This window comes from Patiria miniata, unplaced genomic scaffold (genome assembly GCF_015706575.1).
Source record: "Patiria miniata isolate m_02_andy unplaced genomic scaffold, ASM1570657v1 HiC_scaffold_14, whole genome shotgun sequence".
NCBI classification, from domain to species: Eukaryota; Metazoa; Echinodermata; class Asteroidea; order Valvatida; family Asterinidae; genus Patiria; species Patiria miniata.
Window position 1 is genome coordinate 1,741,233 of NW_024037052.1, and position 11,961 is coordinate 1,753,193.

At 41.3% G+C, this 11,961-nt stretch overlaps 1 long non-coding RNA gene across 1 annotated transcript; it reads left to right on the top strand.

The window, feature by feature from the left end:
• Positions 1-1,006: 1,006 nt before the first annotated feature.
• Positions 1,007-3,934, top strand: LOC119721752. Its single transcript, XR_005270295.1, has 3 exons — positions 1,007-1,131; positions 2,235-2,322; positions 3,842-3,934. It is a non-coding gene; the product is annotated as an uncharacterized LOC119721752 (long non-coding RNA).
• The last annotated feature ends 8,027 nt before the right edge of the window (positions 3,935-11,961 follow it).

Below are 11,961 nucleotides of genomic sequence, written 5' to 3' on the forward strand. Positions count from 1 at the left end.
CCCTTCTCTGCCCTAGTCAACGGCACCAAATTCAGCGTACAAAGCACTGTACAAACTGGTATATGTCCTAGCTGTAAAAGCCTGTTGGCATCACCAAGGGCGTCAATCGATTCTCAAAAGTGGGGGAGGGGGCGGGAGGGGGGTACAAACGTGTATCCTGATGATAAGTACTTCGAGGTCGAAGCCTAAACGGCGTGGGGTTAGATGAGCCAAGGTGTTGGCCTTTATTTATTCACATCATAATTATAAGTAATATCGGCCCGCATTATTTTCATTTGCACGACGAAACTGGGCCAATGCCACCAAAACAGGCTCCAAAAGCAATGAAAACTAGCCTTAATTAAAGGAGAAAAATATTTAAGGTTGAAAATGATGTAAAATATCTGCTTTATCAAAATTTAGAAACTTCAAAACCTACAAATTCTGAAAAACACATTTTCGAAACCAGAAATGCATTTGTTGCCATGATAATTAAGGGGCCACCTTTATTTCTGGCTGGTCTTCAACACTTCCAGCCTAGCCAGTGTTTTATCAACCGTTTAAGACCCGCCACCTGACGGGCTTTCGACCAATAGGAATGGGTAAAATATCTTTATAAATAGCCTATAATGGGAAGACCACAACTATTATTAATGTTCGTAGGGCCTACTTGCATAAGTCCCGGCTTCGTTCCGAATTCGTCTAAGTCGCTGCTGCGACCGTTTCTAATCCTTTCATGTTCTATCAAACAAAAAGACTCCAAAATGTTGTTTCGTATTCAGAGGATTTCGCAGCAGAAAATGGACCGACAAAGTGATCAATATTCTCTCAAGGCAAGGGACCCAATGACGTTAAAGCTCGTTGCCGGAACGAAGCCCGTGGTTGAGAAATGGGGGGGAAGAGGCAAAAGTCAACAGCAATATAACCACAAGTTGGTGCAACGAGTATTGGTCTCGCCGAAGTTGTTTCGACCTCTCAGATTTCATATATGACTTTTTCTTCATTGTTACGTAATCAAAACACAGGAACCACTTAGAAACCGCGATTTGAAGCCATCTACAATTTTCGGGCCAACTTGTGATTCTAATGACGTCATCATGGCTAACTGTATGTTGCCTGAGTTGGACACTGGAGAGTTTGTCTTGTTCCATGGTGAGTATACGTCTTTCTTTAAAAAAAAATGGGAATAATTATGTTCTATAAAGTGTATAATGTTTACGTTAGGCCTATCGCCAAAGATGGCCAATTATTCTGATCACTCATTGGATGTATCCTGCATGCATTATGAGACGTACGCACTTAATCTCTGCCATTGACGTAAATTTTTTATGACAAAATTAGTGATCCGCATTGGCGTATACAATGCTTGCGACACCTTAAAACTGGTGTGTAAATATATACGAGATTTTTTTAAATATTCTAAAACCTATAACACATTAATGTGCTTGTTTGCGTCAGTTTTAAATGGCGCGCCCCAGTTCAGAAAGTTTTCAGCGAATATTCATATCTATAGTGACGTATCAGCTCATTTATGTTAATTTTGGAATCACGCGAAAAAATATTCGCCTGTTCCGATCGCGGCCGGTTCACCCACAACTGCATATAAATCTTTTACCAATGGGGCACACCGTACAGGGGCTTACTAAACGCTCGAAGTTACTTTCAATACGCCAAACCATGTGATTATGAAACTCGAGAATGGGCGTCGCCAGGTTTTTTTTCTTGAGGGGGGCAAACACTCACCAGAGCGAAGTGACCGGCCGTGGAAAAATCAGAGTGTGCAGATATTTCTCTTCGACGCTTTGTAAGAAAAACGTCCATGTTGTAAAATATACATTAAATTAATAATAATATGCTTCGCCCCTCGTTTTCTTTTTTCCCCTCTTTCTCCTTTCCTCTCCCTTTTCTCTTTTTGTCCTTTTGGCTTTTCCAGCCCCGCCCCCTCACTGCGCCCTTGAACTCAAGGCATTCTTTACGAGTAAATTGTCAACCCAAGAATGTTTTACACAAACAGTAGTAACTATGATAACCTAAGGAACGCCTATTAACGTAAGTTATCAATCGACTACACCTGTAGGATGGGGCCAAATAAGAAACAGCTAACTTACCAGTATACATAAATTCAAAACAGTAAATTCTGGTTAGTACCGTTTTGAATTTATTTCTAATGCAGCTACATAATATTGGATGATTAGATTACTAGTTTTGATCCGAAACATTTTGTCCAATTTTGTGTTATTTTTTTCTGTCATCAGATATGGGAGGCTATACCGCTACGTGTGCATGCGATTTTAACGGTTTCAGCCTGCCGCCAACGTGGTACATTGCACCCAAAGAGATCCGGTAAACTATACAAATCGATCTTTTCATTCAAGGAAAGTACTTTAGACTAGAATTGATTTGTTACGGAGATGCTGCATACAACCTTTGCATGTCCTATTCCCGGCATTTCTGCAATGAAAATAGGGTAGGAGCCCCCCCCCCCTAAAATATAGGCTCTAGAACTACGCCTGTGCAAGGTACATTTTGTTCTTTTCCATTGACAACAGGAACACGACATGTCGCTGTGATGACTTCTCGCACATAAGCTCTGTTCTCACCAAACAAATCCCGGCGAACGACACTATGCCCTCAGCGGCGTAGCCAAGGGGGGGGGGGGGGGGGGGACGTGTCCCCATAAAAAAGATCGTCGCCCACCCCCAGTCGCCGCTTGGAAATGTATTATATAACTGACCACCAACGGGTTGAACCGAAATTGGGCGCCCCCACCCCCACACTGTAACATTCAGCCCCTTCCCACACACACACATACTGTATTTGCCTGTAATCGGGGATCTTCCATTGTCCCTCTTTTGTTTGTTCACCAACTTTTTAGGAAGACCTCCCATATGTTTTGTACATGAATCCAAATTGGGGACCTCTCGGGAATTGGGGACCCTATTGTCCTCTATTGTTCAACGTCCCCTATTGAATGCAGAAACAAACTCACACACACTCACCCATGTTTACGTTATACATGCCTGGTGTGGACATTCTTGTGATTTCGCGTAGTTAAGAAAAACCTGGGGAAAAAAATCATTTTACTTACATTGTGAAAACTCTTTCAACCCCAATTTTTTTCTAAGATTCCCTTTAGTGTTTCTCTTCATTTTGCCACGGATAAACCTAACCCCAAAATGCCTCTAAACCTGTTTTCCAGAGAGGGGAAAACATTGTGTGGATGTGGGAAAGTCCACACAACATTTCTTTGTTCTCGTGCTGCTACTTGCTGGTTTATGTGGACATCTTTTGTTCGGAAGTCCACACAGTGAATGTAATGCTTGTACATTGTGTAACAGTAGGCCTTGTTATTAAGTCTTCGGTAGCGTTTATTGGTCCACTGATATGTTTGGAAACATGTATAACTACTCTGATGTTGCGATGTTGACGTCGTGGTTGGCAACAAAGTGCCCTCCACGGGTTGGCAAGAAAAGTCTGTTTAGTGTGGGCGATAGAGAACGCACTTCAGCATATAACTTAATGGCGCTGAAGTGCCAATCAAAATCGGCGCTCTTAAAGTTGTCCAGTGAATGTACAAATTTGCTCCTTTCAACTTTTTATCATTCATAATCAAAGCTTTACCGTCTGTGCTTGCCAACAAATTATAACATCAATTTGTATAATTATTTCATTTAAACAAAAAAACAAAACTGTTTTGATTTCTATCGTCCGCAACTTGCAAAATGCAATTGAAATTTGTATTACACCTTTGTGTAAACATGGGTGGATTTTCCTTTGATGTTTCGATCAAAAGTGAATAACGTTTGAATGAGGGAATAACAACTTTAGCATTAATATTATTTGCTCGATATCTTATTTGCAGACTCGTTCTGGAGAAGACTTTTCCAGCACAATATACTTTTGGTTTAGGCTTAAGCCAGAAGTCAGTTCCCGAGTGAAAGTCTGACGTTGCAATAGGGTGTGCAACCAATACCCAGCTTTTCGTCATGATGGATGTTCATGGTCGGGGCAGTATATTGTTGATGTACCCTAACGTGGCACGGCCCCTATAACGTGGCACACTTTGATTTTTTGCCTGTAGCGCCTAGCTAGAGTAAAAGGTTTAACTGAAATTTCACAGAAAGTGCAATTTCATCAAGTTCTAAACACTCCCGTTGATAAATCACGAGTTTATCTACCTGTTACAAAGTTAGAAGAACAATTTAGTTCGGCGTGATTTTCCGATTTATTTCAAAGTGAACAGTAAACCCATTGAAATGCCCCCCAAAAATAAGAAAATAATTTTCTGACAAACATTTAGTTGGCTAAGTAAGTAGAGATAAAAAATGGTCATCAGAATTTATCAACTTTACAAAAATTCTTAATGTATCTCAAAAATTCGAGATGTATTCAAGTGCGCCACGTTGGGGAACACTCAGACGATTTTGTGCCCAATTTCCGGACACCACCGGTTTTTTTAAATTTCGGATTAAATTTCGTGACACCGAAATTGTTCACAAAGGTGAAACAGCAAGCCTTATTAAGGCTCTTTTCAACGCACAATTTTTGCTATTGGTTTTTACTAGTTATTCGGTTAAATTCTTGTTCTGAGTTTTGTTGTATACAATTTTTTTTTTCAGTCAATAAATTCTTTTTGATTTTTTTTCGGCAACTTAGAATTAATCCCATGTAGTATTAATTCAATTCCTTGCGACTTTTACTTCCCTTAAGAAACTGAGATAAGTTAAGTTTGGTTAGTTGTTGGTAGACCTTGGCAATGTTACTGTTCAGAGCGATCATGCGAAAGTTGGGCGGCAGCGATGGGTCTCCTTTCTTGTATACAGGGTGGTTAAAAAAAAAGGACACCCACATTAGACAGCAATTTTCTCCTATTTTTAAACATTATTTTTAACTGTCGATTAGTAGCTATTAAAGTACTGGCCTTTAAGCAAATGTGACGAAAAAAATCGTTGCATTTGCACATTGTTTCGTTGAGCTATGCTAATTTGAACATTTCATGTGCGAAACCTGTTTGTCCACGGAGGTATACATTCCCTTCGCTTGACTGAGCTCAGCTATCGGAGCTTTATTTAAAGGAGCATGACATTTGATTGTTATGTTATGTTATGTTATGTTATGCAACAATGAACTTAACGCACAGCTCATTGAGTAGATGATCTTAACAGTGACATGAATAATTGGACAGCTTCAATAAAAGTTACCAGGGCAAAATATATTTTGGTGGGAAGTTTTTAATTTTCATGAACTACGAAAACGTCCAATTTACAAAGAATAACCCGTGGACAGGACTGATTTTTGGTGACCTGTATTCAAATTAGCATATCTCTATTTTTGCGACTATTACTAAGCTTTTTTCACCATGCATGGTTAAAGGCCTATAATTGACTATGTTGTGAAAAAAATTTTTAAATAACTTCATTAAGTTGGTGAAAATTGCTGTCAAAAGTGGGTGTCCTTTTTTTAACCACCCTGTGGAAGACTTACTTGGCAGCAGGAGCGGGACATCGGTGGAGTTCCACTTTGCAAAATTTTGGTGAAGAGTGTGGCAAGTAGGCCCTAGATGGTGTGTTGCTTGCAACTTCATTCTTGACAATATGGCGGGGCCAAATATTAATTGTATTTACCACGTTGTTTTCTGTGTTAAGTAAAGGAGAAGTTCTACCGGATGAATTTATCATGGAAGTTTAGTTAGGCCTATGCCCTTCACTTGTTTTTAGTAGCGTGTCTCCCTGTTTCCAATAGTCAGACCTCTTAGAAATGACACCCATGTGCCCTGCGTTGTTAAGGAACCATATGCGTTGCCCAATCTTGACCTCAGTCAACTTAAACCAGACCAGCAGAGATGAGAGTACAATGTGCATACACTAGACGCCATGCTAATTAATTAGAGTGGTGTGTCGATCCTGTTCGGATTCTAACACCATCAAGTAATTGATTTTTAGCCAGATTGTACTTTAAGATAAATCATTTTACACTACTTTTTGGTCTTTTCTGGTGAGTTTTTAACATACTGTTTTTGCTATTGGTTTTAGTTTTTTTCGGTTTAAGTCTTGTTTCAGTTTTGCTGTAGGTTTTTTCAGTCAATAAAGTCTTTTTGATTCTGGTTTGGCAACTACGAATGACTTTCATGTCTCTATTCATTCAATTCCTTGTGACTCCTCCCTTAAACAAATCAGAGATTAGTAAAGTTCGGTTAGTTATCCTGATAGAGAGTTTCTTTTGGGCGTGTTCCCCCAGTTTCCAGAACACACAAGCATCACGGAAAAATTGTGGTTGTAGCAACCATTCTCAAGAGAATAAAGTGATCAAGGGCGTATCCAGAACAAAATTTGGGTGGGGGCCAGAAGTAATTTTCGTCCCTCAAAAAGTGGGTCAAAAAATTATGGCGTGGGGTGCGGGCCCGCTTAAGGGCCCGAATTTTGTTTTGATTCTAGATGCTCTGTGGTGCGAAATATATTTTGGTGGGAAGGTTTTTAATTGTTATGAACTACGAAAACGTCCAATTTACAAATAATAACCCGTGGACAAGACTGATTTTTGGTGACCTGTATTCAAATTAGCATATCTCTATTTTTGCGACTATTACTAAGCTTTTTTCACCATGCATGGTTAAAGGCCTATAATTTACTACGTTGTGAAAAAAATATTTAAAATAACTTCATTAAGTTGGTGAAAATTGCTGTCAAAAGTGGGTGTCCTTTTTTTTAACCACCCTGTTGAAGACTTACTTGGCAGCAGGAGCGGGATATCGGTGGAGTTCCACTTTGCAATATTTTGGTGAACAGTGTGGCCAGTAGGGCCTAGATGGTGTGTTGCTGGCAACTTCATTCCTGACAGTGTGGCGGGGCCAAATATTAATTGTAATTACCACGTGGTTTTCTGTGTTAAGTAAAGGAGAAGTTCTACCGGATGAATTTATCATGGGAGGTTAGTTAGGCATATGCCCTTCACTTGTTTTTAGTAGCGTGTCTCCCTGTTTCCAGTAGTCAGACCTCTTAGAAATGACACCCATGTGCCCTGCGTTGATAAGGAACCATATGCGTTGCCCAATCTTGACCTCAGTCAAAACCAGACCAGCAGAGATGAGAGTACAATGTGCATGTGCCCCTTACACTAGACGCCATGCTAATTAATTAGAGTGGTGTGTCGATCCTGTTCGGGTTCTAACACCATCAAGTATTAGATTTTTAGCCAGATTGTACTTTAAGATAAATCATTTTACACTGCTTTTTGGTCTTTTCTGGTGATTTTTTAACATACTGTTTTTGCTTTTAGTTTTAGTTTTTTCGGTTTAAGTCTTGTTTCAGTTTTGCTGTAGGTTTTTTCAGTCAATAAAGTCTTTTTGATTCTGGTTTGGCAACTAAGAATGACTTTCATGTCTCTATTCATTCAATTCCTTGTGACTCCTCCCTTAAACAAATCAGAGATTAGTAAAGTTCGGTTAGTTATCCCGATAGAGAGTTTCTTTTGGGCGTGTTCCCCCAGTTTCCAGAACACACAAGCATCACGGAAAAATTGTGGTTGTAGCAACCATTCTCAAGAGAATAAAGTGATCAAGGGCGTATCCAGAACAAAATTTGGGTGGGGGCCAGAAGTAATTTTCGTCCCTCAAAAAGTGGGTCAAAAAATTATGGCGTGGGGTGCGGGCCCGCTTAAGGGCCCGAATTTTGTTTTGATTCTAGATGCTCTGTGGTGCGATCTGAGGCAATTTCCAACCACAATTTCTGAACATTTTTTTTTGAGGAAATGATGGTGGTGTACGCAGTACCTGCCTTTATTGCGACGTCACTTCAAAACAAAATTTGGGTTCTTTTTTGGGGGGGAGGGGGGGCACGGCCCCCGTTGGCCGCCCCCCCCCCCCCCCCCCGGAACCGCCCTTGAAAATGGTATTATTACATCACTTCTCGTGATGTTAAAAATGACATTTTGTAATAGTGAAAGTACCGTGTAATATTTCACAGTAAAAGAGTTAAGAAATGCAAAAGAGTATCACCCGTAATAGAATAAAATATAAACCAATAATATGCAAAAAATAGAAACTGATCCAAAATGAAGCTTTAGCCGCCATGAATGACATACGGTACGTTAAAGTGCTATATAGTTGGATATGTTTGTAACCTGTGAAATCTCAAACCTTGAATTGACGAGTTGGCGTTAAACAGTAGAGAAGTCCCGTTGTATCCTTAGCATGATGGGACGTATTTCTATTGAAATGCCCCAGAAGATTACCGCGCGACCAGAAATACATGTATATCGGTATCCGTGAAACTGAATAGGGCGAGATAGCTCAGGTGGTAGAGCAGGCCGGAACGACAATCCGAGGATCGCAAAACCTGCTTCAGTCAATTTCCTTTGTTCCTTTTATAATTTTTTTTATTTCCCTTAGTCAGTTTCCCTTTGTGGTTTCTTTGAAAAATAATTATTTTATACATTCATAAACATTATGTTTACCCCTGCTCAGTCACCTCGCCCCTGCATATTACATCCCATCCCAGCTGAGGAGATTATGCAGTATCCCACCAGAACCAACACCAGAACCATGACAAAGTTAAATACCGCCACCTGTTGGCCATCATATAAATGGGCTAACTCCCGACGAAGTAGACTGGTAACCCTACCTCAGCATCTGGGGACTGATATTTAAGTCTGGTACCTTTTTACAACGTACAATGTCAAAATGCACACGAGAAAGTGTTCGCACAACAATCTCGACAATGGCGACGAGCGAGAATGATCGCCTGAGATCTTCTGTCAGCAGTCACGGCAGTATGGATGGATCGGGTATAAAACAAGAACCTTTTCGTTCCAAAGCGATTCTACCGTGGGATAGACTGTCCAACTGGCTTCATTGTGTCTGCGTTGTTACGTTTGATTTGGAGTTAGGGCAAGCTTTGGAGGTAGGATCTATAGCTCTACTGAGCATGCTGAGTTACTCCTAGAACTTAGACCCGTGAACGTGGCTATATACATAGCCACGCTTCAGTCTATAGTAAAAACACTCTATTGTGTTCCGCGGTTACTAAGATAGAGTGACCATTCTAACCGAATTTCGGCTACATTTGACAGAATATTTGCATACAAAAATGAGTTGTACAGAAAATCAGCAGAATATTTTTTTCGGCAGAATTATGAAGATGAAGGAAAAGTGAAAAAAAATTAGAGAGATATGGCACATTTGGTTTGAAAAACCTTCATTTATTGAAAGATCCCTGAAACAAACCCTTGCACAATGGACCAGCAATTATACTGGGTGATTTGACAGACTTTCGAAGTGGATTTAGCAGAATTTTATATGGTATTACGGTCAGCCTGCCATGTAAGACAGTTAGTCGGGTACCCACTGGCATGACTGGTGATACTCCAACCGTTTTGCGCACGCGGAACTCGGGGTACCAGAGTGTCATGCCTGTCTTAGATTTCTGATCATTTTGAAACATTCGTAGTGACAAAGTTGTGCCGTATTTTGCATCAAATTTCTTGGCAATGACAGATCCAACACTCGCGTATATTCACAGGAAGCCCAACAAGTAAGTGATTCACCCATGGGCAAAATTATACATGGTTTTATGTAGCGGATCAAAAGATAGAATGCTTTCGCTTGTATTTACCCGAGGGAAGCGCGTGGCGTTGTATACAACGCCACGTTCACGGGTCTACCTAGAACTATGACTGAGGCTCCACGTAGTGGAGCCTCATAGAGTTAGAACCCTGCAAAATTGTTGTCAGCACAAAACACTAATTAAGTACAAAAACGTCCATCCCAACCAAGCTTTTTCCACAGAACCGCTGCACAGTTTGCCCCTAAACTCCGTACAATACCTCATGACATACTCACGTTATGTGCACCTAGCCCGACTGCGTCTGGCCGTACAGTACTATCGCAAGCTCTGTAGTACGGCCAGACGCCCGATGCTTCCACAGAGACTGATTTTTTTTGGCCGCCGATGTAGCGATTTTGCTACATCTTTCGATCGCGATTATCTTTTCATCCAGGACATACTCCTAGGAATGTCGGTCGTTTCGTACCCAAGTCGTTTCGTACCCAGGTTGTTTCGTACCCAGGTCGTTTCGTACCCAGGTCGTTTCGCACACAGGATTCATGTTTGTCTTCTATATTGTAGCGTGATTTTCTTTGGTTGCTTTTCAGTTTTTCGAATTGTACTTTTTATAATTAGGCCAAAAAAAAAAGAATATTTCTGCTTCCGGTTACCCGACCAACCCTATTTTTAGGCTGCCACCCTACAAATTGTATCGGCAATTCCAAAAAAAATAAATAAAAAATGATTGAATAAATAAAAATAAAAATCTTATGTCTTGTCTGTCTTTACAAAGTACCTCTCAACAACCCTTTTGCATCAAAAAATGCTTGTATTTATTGTTTTCTTACTTACATTCGCTGTTTTTTCAAAAGAAAACTCCGTTATTTTTACAAATTCACTGCGCGATTCAACTACATGTACTTCGCAATTCGATGTCTTATAATCACGTGCGTAATAAGCGCAATGCGGCGACGACTGGTTCCCGCCGCGCCGCGCAGGGGCCAATGATGAAATGCGGTAACTAGTCTGTGCACAGCTATGCGATCGATAGCGCTAGCATGGCTATGCAGGCGCAGGCACGTGCTCAGCGCTCTGTCAACTGGTCGGATTCGACATCGTAAAAATGCTGAGAAAGACATCGTAAAAATGCCAAGAAAACACTGATGGAGAAAGAACATTTTTGCAAGTTAATTCACAGATTTGATCTAGCTTGTCTGTGTATGTATTTTCCGTGTTTGCATGACTGGCTTAATCTCCTTTGTGCATCATAATTGACTGGGTACGAAACGACTTGGGTACGAAACGACTTGGGTACGAAACGACCTGCTTCGACTCCTAGAACTATGAGGCTCCGCGTGAGCGGAGCCTCATAGAAGCCCGCAAAATTGTCTGCAGCACAAAACACTAATAAAGTACAAAAACGTCCATCAAAATGCAGACATTTCACACAGAACCGCTGCACAGTTTGCCCCTATACTCCGTACTTTACCTCTTGACATACTCACGTATCATGGGCGGAACTAACATAGGTGGATTCTGTCGGTTTTTAGGCCAAAATGATGAAAAATATGCCCTTTCCGCACTGAGCCAAACCGAACACTTGAAACGTGGAGGCATATGATCGAGCGATGATTTTCGGTTCGCTCGGAGCGCGCCGCGTGGGTACGGTACATGCACTTGTACGCATGCACATACTATCATTTCACCTGTACCGTACCCTATGATGAGGCTCCGCTCACGCGGAGCCTCATAGTTCTAGGAGTATCCAGGACACACATTTCCAAAGTTAAGGTTCGTAGTCGTAGAGCAACTCATACCTTTTCGAAAAAACGTTCTTTGGTCTCAATATTTTCATCCATCTGGCCACAAGACGAATTTCAGTCATCAGATTCCACAAATATCGTCCCCCATGCGATCCCCCATGCGATTTCAAAATGGCGGCCGCGCTGTAATGTATGCATTATGCGAGCGCGCTTGGGCAAGATAATGAATATGCATCATAGTGTATGACGTTTGTCGGACACTCAGCGCGGCTGGCCATACAAACACGAGGTCATGAACTAAATAATGCATATTAAGGTATGAGTTGCTCTACGACTACGAACCTTAACTTTGGAAATGTGTGTCCTGGATGAAAAGATAATCGCGATCGAAAGATGTAGCAAAATCGCTACATCGGCGGCCAAAAAAATTCAGTCTCTGTGGAAGCATCGGGCGTCTGGCCGTACTACAGAGCTTGCGATAGTACTGTACGGCCAGACGCAGTCGGGCTAATGTGCACCCAAACAAACATCGGTGGATTCTGTCAGTTTTTCGGCAAAAATGATGAAAAATATGCCCTTTCCGCACTGAGCCAACCTGACACTTGAAACGTGCACGCGCGCAGAATGATTGCAGTCATTTTCGGTTCGATCGCTCGGAGCGTGCTGCGGGGGTATGGTGT